The following is a 12,518-nucleotide window of genomic DNA, read 5'->3' on the forward strand; positions in this document are numbered from 1 at the left end:
CCAGTTTCTCCTCTCTTCTTAGCACAAAGTAACTAAAACGTTTCCAGGTAGAAAGAAAAGCCTAATAGTGAAAATGATGGTAAGTACCTCTGACCCATTCCAGCTTCTCTGTCTAGAGCAGGGGCAGGCAATTATTTTGAGTGGAGGGCCGCTTACCGAGTTTTGGCAACCCATCAAAGGCCACGTGACAGGCAGCCAGGGGCAGATTAATAGCAATTTTCTAAATTTTTTTAGGGGCCCTGTGAGCCAGAATGGCCTGGCGGGCCACATCCAGCCCCCTGCATCGCATTTTGCCCACCCCTGATCTAGAGCCTGTCTGGCATGGAAGAAATGACTGACAGCTACCCTAAAAGCACAACCTGATTATTGATCCAGGTCAAACCTTTGCTTTGGGATGGTTGAAAAAGGGAGATTGCTTTTTATAGATGGTTGGTTGGTTGAAACTCTGTACTTTAGTAAGGGTTTTATGGGTCAAAACAAATCAGGTTGGTCAAGTATGAATGACCTTTACAGAAGAAATTATAAAATCACAAGCTTTGACCTACGTACAATACTGATCATCATAGAACTCAATGTATGCTGTATTGTTTAGTGACCTTGCCATAATTACATAGAAGAGGAAAAAGTCCAGCTCTTGGCATCAGCAACTCAGAGGGCTAAATACAGTACATGCTGCAGAGCACTGGATGCTACATTGATAGTATGCTCTTAAGAGGCGAGTTTCCAGAACAGGGAGTATCTTCTATTGTAGAGGGAAGTCTAGCAGATAGGTATAGACAGGCTATAGCTCAGTCTCCTCAAAAGAAAGGCAAAAATGCAGAAACCAGTAATCTGGAAGCAGAAATAAAAGGATAATAAAAGACACTATGCTTCTTCTGCTTAGCACACGCCATACACTTCCCACTGAGAGATAAAACAAACAGCAAAAATGACATACAGCCACTGATGTGCTTTCCTTCAGCTTAAGCAACCGAAAACCCTATCTCCATGGTTTTTTCCAACACCTTTCCTATCCAACTCCACTGCACCGCAACTGCTCAATCTTATCACAAGAAGAACGAACATAAGGAAATCTTGCCTTCCCCCCTCCGCGCTGTAGTAACAATGCTATAGGTGGGAGGACCATGCACTGTAGTGTGCTCAGACCCAATTAAATGCTTTCAGTGGAAGAAAACATCTGAATCTATAGCGAAACTGTATGGTGCGAGTCCGAGATGTTTCAATTCAGCACTCTGTTCCGAAGACATGCATTTAGCTGTAGTGATTTCCCTGTTACAGGTACCTGTATCAAAAATAGACTGTATGGGGAATATGTCTAGACAAGCAATCACAACATTTTATTTCAGTATGCTTAGGTCAGGACAGTACTTTCTGGGATAAATGACTGAAACCAAGGACAGAGTGGCAGAACGTCATTACATTTATGGTCACTTTAAATAAAGTTTCATTTAAGAGAGTTTTAATAATCCTTAATCAATTATGTAGTCCAAGAATTTACTTATAATTCTGTCTGATAACTGTCTAAAAACTTTCTATTGTTGTAACTTATAACCATCTGAAAGACCTCTCAAGCATTTGCTCTTCTTTTTATCGTTAATAAGGTGTGATGAAATTTAGGCTCTGGCATACATTACACTTAAGACTTGATTAGATTAACCAGTTAATAACAACTTTTGTTACCCAGCAACACATTATTACAAAAAATGTGTAATAGTTTTATGGCCGGTTCCTACCACATCATTAACTGGACACATTGCCAGGCTGGGGCTCCCAACCACAGGATTTGCCCTCACGGCTGGAAGTCCCATTAGCTGATCAATGCTCCCAGCTGCAGAGCTGTATCACTCACTCCTGTGGCTGGGAGCCCTGTCAAATGACCCAGGCTCCAAGATGCATCACGTGTTCCTGCAGCCAGGAGCCCAGATCAACTGACAGGGTACAGGAGCTTGCTACTTGCTGGTCCAGGGAGAGCCCGGGATCATGATCCTGGGCTCCCCCTGGACCAGCAAGAAGGCGTGATGGAATCTGATGCTAGATCCCACAATCACTCTTGCCATGCATGTGGCTAGTCCCATGCTGAAGCATTCTCGTGCCCCAGTCAACCGCCCTGCAGCATACTGAGCCTGGTTGGAGCAGTCCTGACCAGGCAGGCACCAGCCAGAGGGAGCTGCTGTGAGCCAGCTCAATGTGCTGCAATCCTGGCACACGTGTAAAAACTGCACTTGGGAATTTCCCCAAGAGCAATAAACTGCAGAGCAATAAGCTCAGCAGTTTATTGCTATGCATTAAATGATGCATGTACGGGTGTCCACCGACTAGTATAAAAGTGTTATTCAGAGTAATTCTAAGTAAAAATTATCAACATATGGGAGTAAAATGACACTGTGATATATTATCCTCAACTGTTCCAAAATATCCATTTGCTTTACTTAATAAAATTCAGTCATTTGTAGCAAGTTTCATAATCCTTCCAGGTAATTAGTAAACCTCTAATACCCTGCAGATTATCTATACATACAAGAAGATGACATTAAGGATGACACTACATTAGTACCCTATGAGTACCTGCAGGGTACTACACTGCAGTCAGAGCTAGCCTGGATCCCAGCAGAAATTTAGTCAGAACAAAAGCAGAGCTTAGCAAGGGCTAAATTATCCTGCCAAGAAGCAATGTATACTTACCCTCAAGCAACAAATCTATCTGCAGTCCTGAGACAACATTGTCATGTGTCCCAGATAGAACTGAAGCACTGTAAGTTAGAAGCACCAAGTACACTGCAGTGTTGATTTTGGTACCAACTTAATTTACATCTCACTCTGCTGATTTCTCAGATGCCTCAATGACAGTTTTAAAACAATCCATAAGAAAGTTTACATGAAGGATATCAAAAAACCCCACTACACTCTGGGAAACTGCTAATTCTGATATCATACACTGCATTAACTTTGTTTACCACCTTCATACAAGTTCATTACAATGAAGAACCAGCTTTTTCCAATCCCCTAATGAATTGCAAAAACCCATGCAATAGCTGCTGGTAGGAGTCACATGGGACAGGACAAGTTCTCAGGGAGATGTCATCATATGCTTTATAGAGAGTCTGTGGCTTCTACAAAAGGTGGCATAAACATCAAGTATCCCAAAGATAGCAACAAGTTTTGTCCCAAGTCTGGGTTTAAGCTCGCTACTGGATATAAGGTGGGTATAACTCCCATTGTGTTTCATAAAAGGGAGAACCTGTCTATGGATGGAGCATAACATACTGATAAATGAAAATAAATGATTTCTATACAAGAGAACTGACCAAGCATGGGTTTGACAGTGTCCTTCTACATTTGACCGATTTAGCCTTGTAAGAGGCAGGCAGTTCTTTTTTAAAAAAATGCTCTTTGGGTATGTATCTAGAGAATAGTAAGAGGAAATTAGAGGGAAAAAAAAAAATCAATGACTGCAACTAGCAGCAGGTTCTTGGTAACTGGTTGCAAGACTTCAACAAAATGTAATATATTCTAGAAATTAAGATGCACAATTTAAAAAAAAAATTTTAAAGCTTATTCAAAGCATTGTACGATGATATTGAAGCCTATTTTTACTAGGATGTTAGGTTTTGGGAAGTGGACCCAAATGCTCCCTCCAAGATGCAGGAGGGTTTGATAAGAGCTGGCATAATAATCAAACCACAAAAAAAAATGATCAATGAAAACAAATAAGATACACTCCAAGTCATCTCTTCTGCTAAATGCATTTAATTCTTCTAATGTCTATAAGTTATTACCAAAAGCAACAAACTTTAAATGTGTAATTCAAAACTAGAATCAAGGGGCGTATGTATACAAAACGGGGGCCCTAAATTGAAGGGTTTTAAAACCCACTACTTCAATATAGGGCTGATTAAACCCCCAGGTTGTGCATACACCCCGTACTTACCTGCCTCTCCAGCAGTGGGTAGGGGAGGGTGAGCTGCTGGCAAGCAGAGCAGTCCCTGGGCTGCAGGGGGGGGCTGGTACTTCCCTCTGTGGTGGCAGCAGCACCCCCCCCCCCACCCAAGGTGGTATCCACCCACAAGCCCCCGGTTCAGGTGGTCCCAGGGGGCACAGCAGCTGCAGAGGGAAGTACCGGGCCCCCGTGCACCTCAGGCAGGGAGACTCTGGGGCAGGAGGGGAAAAAAGAGAGCGATCAGGCTCGCACTTTTGAGTGGAGCTACTTTCCCAGGCTGCCCGGACTTCCTGCAGAGTGGTGGAGCTGCACAGAGCCCGGTGCTTCGCTCCGCGGCTGTAGGGGCAGCAAACTAAAACTCCTCAAAGGAGTTTTAGTTTGCTGCACCCCAAGTCATTTAAGGCATATTACGCCGCTGAATTTCCTACAGCACCTGGAATTAATGCACAACACGCTGCCAAGGCATGCAAACACCAACACCATTAAAGTGGTGCAAAAGCATTCAGCCCGCTTTAAAGTTTCATGCGCATATGCCTCTCGTTTCATCTCAGCACGACCAAGAAATTCAAAGTTAAATTAAGGCAAAGGAATTGAGGTATTCTAGCAGTACATTTTTGACCAAATCCTGCAGTCAGTCCTTCTGTAAAATCAGCATTATAACTAAAATCACTGACAATGTTGCCAAAGTAAAAACTGATAGATCCAATCCTTTGTAATGTGGTGGGTGTGTGGTACTTGCCGATGTAAAAAATAGGGGTAAATATCCTATTCTCAGTCCATAACCATCTGGATGTCCAAAGAGACATCCGATATCAATGCTAATTAGTACCAATTATGATAGAATTTTTTTCAGATGATGCCACTGACAAGGACACTAGATTGAGACCAAAACCCCGCACATTTCACAAAGGTTACTTAACACTCAGTGCATTTACCCCATGCCCTTGGCATGCCCTGGCAGGAAAACTCGAGTACTCCCTATCCACCCATTCCATGCTCATACGCTTCAAATCTAGTGTGTGCCAGTAGAACCACCAGTGACCAATCTTAAGCACACTGGAAACCCTAACTGTGGGCGGAGGAAGGACCTGAAGCTACTTTTCCAGCATGTGTTTGGGCGTAAAATATGCAAGCAAGGAAGTATGCAGGTGCAGCATGCTCAATAGCACTCCTGCAGGGATATGCTAAAACCTTAAACTAAGTTACTGGCTTTGGCTGAATTCCATTTAAAAACCTAGAAATGAAAGGTTTCATATCTTATTGCAACTCCTTTCCTTTTCAAAGACCTCATTTTTCATTGTTTCATCAGAAGAACAATTGTAAAGCAATACAGTTCTTGCAAGTACTAAATTCATTTTTTAAATCTGATCTCAGAAAAGAAAAGGGGTAGCAAATGCAATTTCGATCCTTCTCCCCTTTTCAGCTGGAATGATTAGACCTCTCCTCACAGAGTGGCCAGAAGCAAAGTAGAACGTCTAGTAATATTCTTTCATTTTTTCCTTTAACTTCATATAGCCCTCCCTTGTTCTCCAATTATGATAAAGAGTTAAAAGGGAGGAATTAAGAGGAATTACCGTGTCTTCAAAATGTTCCACATTTGAAGTCCCTCCTATTCTTTTTCTTTCCAAGCTGAGGCTCATCTCTCATAAAATGAAATCTTGCAAAACCTTGGAACATTTCTTGCAGCCTTTTTCAAATTATGCTTTAGGATTTTTAAAATATGGAGACAGGGAGATTCTCAAAGGTTTATTTAGGTGGTCTGTTTCCACTGAAAATCTAAATGTATGTACCCAGTTTGGCCTTCTTCCCCACAATGACCAAGACTCCCTTCCCAAGCTGTGAACGTATACAGCTAACCTCCCTGACTATTTCTCAGAGAAGCTTCTTTAACCAGATGCCATCAGGCTCTTATGAGGGACAGCATGGGTTTATTGGGAGGGTGTTCTCTCCTTGTGCTCCCCCTTCTGAGAAAGAAGAGACAAGGTTGACCAGACAAAAAAGTGCTAGGGCTCTCACACAGAGAAAGAAGTGAAGAGAACGAGGACACAGATCAAAGAAGAAGGGAAAGAGTGGTAAAAAACCAAAACAAACATCAAGTTGAGAACAGAAGTCGAGAGAGTGAGGCAAGGGTTAGAGAGCATACAGAAGAAGGGTTAGAGACTTGAAACTTAAAGTCTGGCACACATTTGTTATACACACTTGGGGTATCTCAACAATGTGCCACATTGTACAAAGTAGACGTATCCACAGAGTGAAGAGAAAATGGGAGGGGATCCAGAGCAGGCATGCTAACCCAGATTAGTATATAATTTTTAACGTGGAGGCTGCATAGAGCAGGTTATCTCCCGGGCCTCTGCTCTGTGAAATTCCTGGGGTGCATTTCCAGTTCTGCCACTATCCTCACTAAGACAGCTTGGGACAGCCACAACATTTCTGTTTCATCTTCTGCATCTGTGAAATGAGTAACATGGAAGTTTCCTTACCCACCTGACACAGGGGTTATAAGGATTAATTAATATTTGTTAAAGACCATCAATTTACTCAGATGGAAGGCCTTATATAGTTAAGTGAAAATTGTTATTAATATGGTTGTACAATTGAAAGCCATTTGTTGTTAGCCATAATTCATATTCTGAGGTTTTTCCAGGTCTGTTTTTTTTCTCTTCTTTATTCTATTTTACCAGACTATAGTTAGAACTTGGGGCCGATTGCTTTTGCATGCTACAAACACCACAGATCATATATCCAAGAGAAAGACACCAGTGTTTCAGCCAAAATGCTAAAGAGATTAACTTAAAACAATTTTCATTGTGAAAGGATTTTTCCTGGGGTAACTAGAAAAAGACTGATGGCTTCCATTTACATCCAGGAATAGCTGTGCAGGAGAAGACATTTAAAAAAAAAAATCCACTGACTAGCAAAAACATGATTAATCAACTCCTAAATCAAAGTGAAAGCCTACTTCCAGAACCAAAGAATTAGCCATTTGGAATCCAAGAACAGTGGACACTGGGCTTGTTTTACTCTTCTAAAATATGATTAATTGATTTCTTATGGAGGAAAATTATACTTTAAAGTATTTCCTTTCACACTCACTCCCACCTTCTATACTTAACATAACAACAACATATTTGTTCTTTACTTTTCCAAACCAGATAGCTAGCTAGCTATAGATATGCAGAGACATGCAGTACGGCAACATGGAGAGAAAAGTCAAACCCATATTACTGATGGTGCTAATCAAAGGTTTGGCAATGCCCCTTTATGTGGCCTTGGAACACACAGCTGAACAGCGACCTTACCAATACAGAGCTGACAGCCTACCATGACCCCCATCCTCCTACCAGGAACAGAAAGAGAGAGAATGTTCTTGAGGGAGCGCACATATGCATTACAATCAATCCAGATCAAACCACTATTACCTAGGAACAACCCACTGAGCACCAGATATCCTGGGAGGACCTGTTTAGGGTTGAAACTGAGGTCAGCCCTGGCCAGGCAGAAGTATTAGGGGCAGGAAAGAGAGCCTCAGCCTGGGAAGTGCTGCTCATCATCTTTGTGATTGGGATTCTACAATATAAAAGAACGAGGGATTTCCCAACTGGTGGTTAACATAGTTCCTATTAAAAAGATACAGTATTCCCTAGAGCACTCCTCTTTCATTAAAAGCAGAAGGCATGTAGATAATTTCACATATTTGTTTCCCTCCCTATGAGCCCCTTTCTCTCTTTTTGCCTCCACTTGAACCTTTCCCTAGCTATGACTTCCAAGATGGCCAGGAAGCCAGAAAGACACACATACTTACTTACTGGACAATTCTAGGAACAACCGTCTGTGCACTCAGTCCCTGCGCAGCCCCATAAAAGTATACTAGATGTGGTGCCAGGGAGAAACAAGACAAGAAGACCACAGTAGGAAAGTAGTATGGAGACTGCTTGGAGATTTTACTCAAATATCATTTTCCCTCTTGTATTTTTGTTTATCTGGCTTGTTTTTGTACTGCCACACATTTTCACATTGTATTATATCTTAAAAAAACAAAAACTTAACACACACTTTGAGACTGATTACAGACAGACCAACTGCTTATTAAGCTCTCGCCTCCTTGACATACTTGTGACATTAAACAAACTTTTATTTTTCTCTATAGTGTTGGTTGCTGTCAAGGTACTAGGAAGGAAAAATATCCCCATCTATGCAGAAAGGTTTTAAAGTATCAAAAAGCACAAATCACTCTGAAACCACCATTACATAGAACCACGTGATCCAAGCCACAAGACAGAGCGCACTAGACAAAAAATGACAACAGGCAAAAACAGTAGATGTCTAACAATTTTCAGCCAATACAGAAAAATATTCATAACAATTTATTTCCTAAGATTTCCCAGATTCTATTCCATTTAGTAGGCATGTAAGTGGATTTAGTTGCCTGAGGGCACATGTAAATGTTACATTTAATCAACCTAATTAGGGGTTAGTAACCTAAGTGCCAATCTGTGTAGATGTTAGTGGAGGTGAAGTCAGGTAAAAAATTAAATTAAATTAAAAAAAAAATGGCTGGCCTGATCTAAAATTTAGTTCACTTGAGGTGGTGAACTAAGTTAGATCAGGAACAGGTCAACAGATCTAGTGAACGATCAACAAGTTCAGAGCACTCCCCCCTGTCTCTGACCAAGCTATTTTTACCTCCCCAGCTCCCCGACCCACAGATAGACAGCCCCCCTCTACACACCTGGAAGCCACCTCCAATCCTACCAACCCCCCAAGGATCTGCTAGCTTATCCTCCCACCACAAGTTACAGCAGGTTCCCAGCATTGCTCCCAACACTGGCAAACCTGGGCACAAGCCACTCCCAACCTACAATCAAGCAGCTTAAAGTAAGTGGCTTGCTTTAAGCTGCATGATCATAGATTGGGTGCAGTGAACATCTGGACATACCCTAGGTGTGATTACATTCAATTCCTGCTCAAGTTCCTGAAAAAATGTTAATACAAAAAGGTAGGTGGGGCCTCCTCCTCTTTACTGCTCTTCTGAGTCTTGGTCTTAAGGATTTGATGATGCTCTGTTACAAAAGTGGATGAGTTCCTGGGTTTTCACAGACTTGAACAAGATGGAGTGGAATCATATTTAGGCACCCAAGTACACTTAGATGTCCAATAACTGGAACAGAGTCCATTCCTAATTGTGTATAGCATGCGTCCCCTCCCCCCCATTAATATACAAAACTAAATAATCTTTAAAAAAAACAAACAAACCAAACTTATATAGCAGGTTACCACTGATTTCAATTATGCATACCTGAGTCCGTTCCTTCCCAGTTAATTAATCATGAACACCACTCTGTATTACTAGAATAAGGTTACATATGGCAACTTATGTTCACATGCAGATCTAGGATTTTGAAAAGTGGGGTGCAGGTGGTATGGTACATCATCCCATAAACACAGTGTATATGTTTCTCTAGTTGAAAGGAAACAAGAAGATTTACTAAAAAGCTAGAGGCCTAGGGCTACTTTATTCAGTTTAAGATCGAAGTATAAACAAATACAACTTTATTGGGATGTGCATCAATTAGCTATATATTATATATAAAACCACAACAAACTAGGCCAAAATACTCAAAAGATGTTGTTTCATTTTCCTGTAGTCATAGGAAGTACATGTATATCTGTTTTGCAGATTCACAAGACAAAAATCTAGCCTTCTTGAGTGTCTTGACAATGCATAAAGTGCTTCCCTGAAAGTTATTTACACCCCTGAGTTAACATTGTCACATCTAAGTTAATGTTTCTTGCTAGAGTTCATTAAAGTCTGCAAGGCTGTGAAGTAGGAGCTACATTACCAGGAAGAGCTAACAGACAGCAGAATTGCAGAAGAAAGTCTAACTTGATTAGTCAAATATCAAAACCCTTAAAAATGAGAGAGGGATATTAATACCTGTTAATTGAAGCATTTGGAAAGGATCAGGTAGACTACAATGAGCCATGAAATCAACCGACATGCTCTCTTCTGCCTGAATTGAAATGCTGCTGCCGCTGCCAGGCAGTTGGGTTTTAAACTTTGGGTGGAACAGGAATCAAAGGAGGGTGAAACTACACTGTTGCACCTCATGCCCCTACCCCTGAACCTGCCCCTGGTTATGTCTCCTGCCTCACTTGAACCTGTAGGACATGCCTCACTGTTAATTGCATTGTCTGATTGCATGAACCAGCTCAGCATCCTGAATCTATTTCTTGCAAAAATACCCTCTTTCAGCTTTGCGGGCATAGTCATACAGACATGCAGAGATGTGACTAGGAATTCTGACATCCTAGGACCGTGGAGCCTGAGCACCATATCTCTCCCTGTATCTCAGATGCTGCTGCTGCAGCACAGTGCCATTCTAGCACCCCACCTAAATCAGCTTCCAGGATGATGCTCCACTCACCCACCCCAAGTAACAATACTTCAGACATGGTATGACACTGGCAGCCAAGGAGAGTGCAATCTTGCCATCAGCCTGCTAAATGAGTATCACTGTCCTGCCACTGCTACACAACTGAATTTCCTTTCCCCATTCTTTTCCTGTGGTCAGGATGTGATTTCGTAGAATACAGATTGATAACCGTGTCATTAGGAAGAAGGCCCTGGTTTATCCAACCATGCAAATGCCAAATCTGCTGTGTTCTCACATCATGCACCCTTTCTATATATCACTCCTTACAAAAAGACAAAATTATAGGCACTTATGTTCTATCACTGGTCTAATTGTAACTTGGGAAACACTGTTCTATAAAGTCCAGCTATTATTTCATGCATGTTTCTTATGTCCACGGCCTGTGGACAAATAACTAAGGAACTTGACACACAGTTCTACCACAAATATCTCAGTTAGTTTGCTAACACAAAAAATGAGCCACAGACCTATAGCTACCTGGGGCACCAGTTTCTGGAGTGATAGCAACTAACTTCGGTACTGGTATGAACTCCCTCATTAAGTACTATGCTTCCTCATGAAGGAGCTATCTCAGTTCTACAAAAATGTGAGAGCTAGTTTTGCTGCTCCATGCACTACCACACGTATTACTGTACACATAGGGATTGTACAGCAATACCAGCCCCCATCATGTCTACTCAATCTGCCAAGAATGGGATTGCCTTGTCCACAGAGAACAGAAGATTTATGATACAGAAAGATTTCAAGGGCAATCATGCCATCTCTTGGTGCATCTCCCTAACAGCATAAATAGCTGTCCCTCAGTATATGGCAGCTCTTCTAAAAGATGCATAGCTTGGCCAACCAGTATGAATGGGTTTCAGTTAGGAGCATGAAGAGTAGGAAGAACTTCAAGTACATATAGCATTGTGCTAAATTCACTTTCTTCCTTCAAGCTGTGAAGTACAGTTCCCCATATACTGCAAGTCAATCCCTAGGAAGGTTTCATTTTGTATAGTGGTAGGAAACCTAAGATACACCATGTAAACCCTAGAACCAGACATGCACCAAGAGAAACAGCGTGGATTATATACCCATTTTAGATAGCAGAGTCAGGCTTGCCTTGTTTAAACTTGCATAGGCATGAGTTTATATTGCAATGTAAACCTACACATAGAGCAGATCATTCTTCTATCCAAAACTACCAGAGATGTAACGCACAGCGTTTGCATCCTGGAGGGGCACAGGTTCTGAGAAGAGGTGGATGGGGGCAGCTGCATGTTCTGCCTACCCTGGTTCTTGCTCTTAAAACAATCAGGAGCAGGATGTCCATGCACCAGTGCAGCTCTTGCTGCCAGGGCACAGATTCCACAGGGGTGGGAGGCAATTCTGGCACCCCTCCTAAGTTGGTGCCTGGGGCTGGTGCCCCTCTTGCTATCCCCCTGCCCCCCCGCCCCCCAAGTTACACTACTGCTACCAAGCTGAAGTAAACAAAAGAGACTTATTTGCAGCAGAAACCTTTTTACCGAGGTTGTACCGGGAACAGGGATAAACATCCCCACCTGTAATTCTTTTCCCAGTTAGATAAGGCAAATCATTTTCCCCTCTTTGAACATTTCTCTTCCCTTGAAAACTCATGATCTTTTCAAATTCTTCTGACTTTATGAATCATGTTGAGAAGCCTCAGATGAAAGAAGGGCCATCAATCACATCATGGTACTGTCATGCAATAAAGCCCAAGTCTTCATGATGGATGCTTCTGGAGATCATTAGCCTGCCCAGGGGTAAGAAACAGAATTACAGTAGAATCTGGGGGGGGGGGATGAAAGAAAGAAAGGACAAAGATATTTTTAAGGCATCAAAAAATGGCAAGTACTTTCATTTGTGATGTGATCATGTTGGAATATTTTCAGAAACAATCATAAATGATAACTAAACTTTTATAATGGTCAACTAGCTGGACTTTTGGTGCAGTAATTATTAATCCCAATTTTTATTTTAATTATGATCCCAGCCCTCACAGTCTGCCCCAAGTTATTAAATTAGCACCCTGGTTTCTCTCTGGTATATTTACTTGAATATAAGATGAGATCTCCTCATCTTACATTCACATACAACGATAGCTCATTAAATACACTATGATTAAACTGCTTCCAAAAGCAGCA

The sequence above is a fragment of the Alligator mississippiensis genome, chromosome 3, assembly GCF_030867095.1.
Source record: "Alligator mississippiensis isolate rAllMis1 chromosome 3, rAllMis1, whole genome shotgun sequence".
NCBI classification, from domain to species: domain Eukaryota; kingdom Metazoa; phylum Chordata; order Crocodylia; family Alligatoridae; genus Alligator; species Alligator mississippiensis.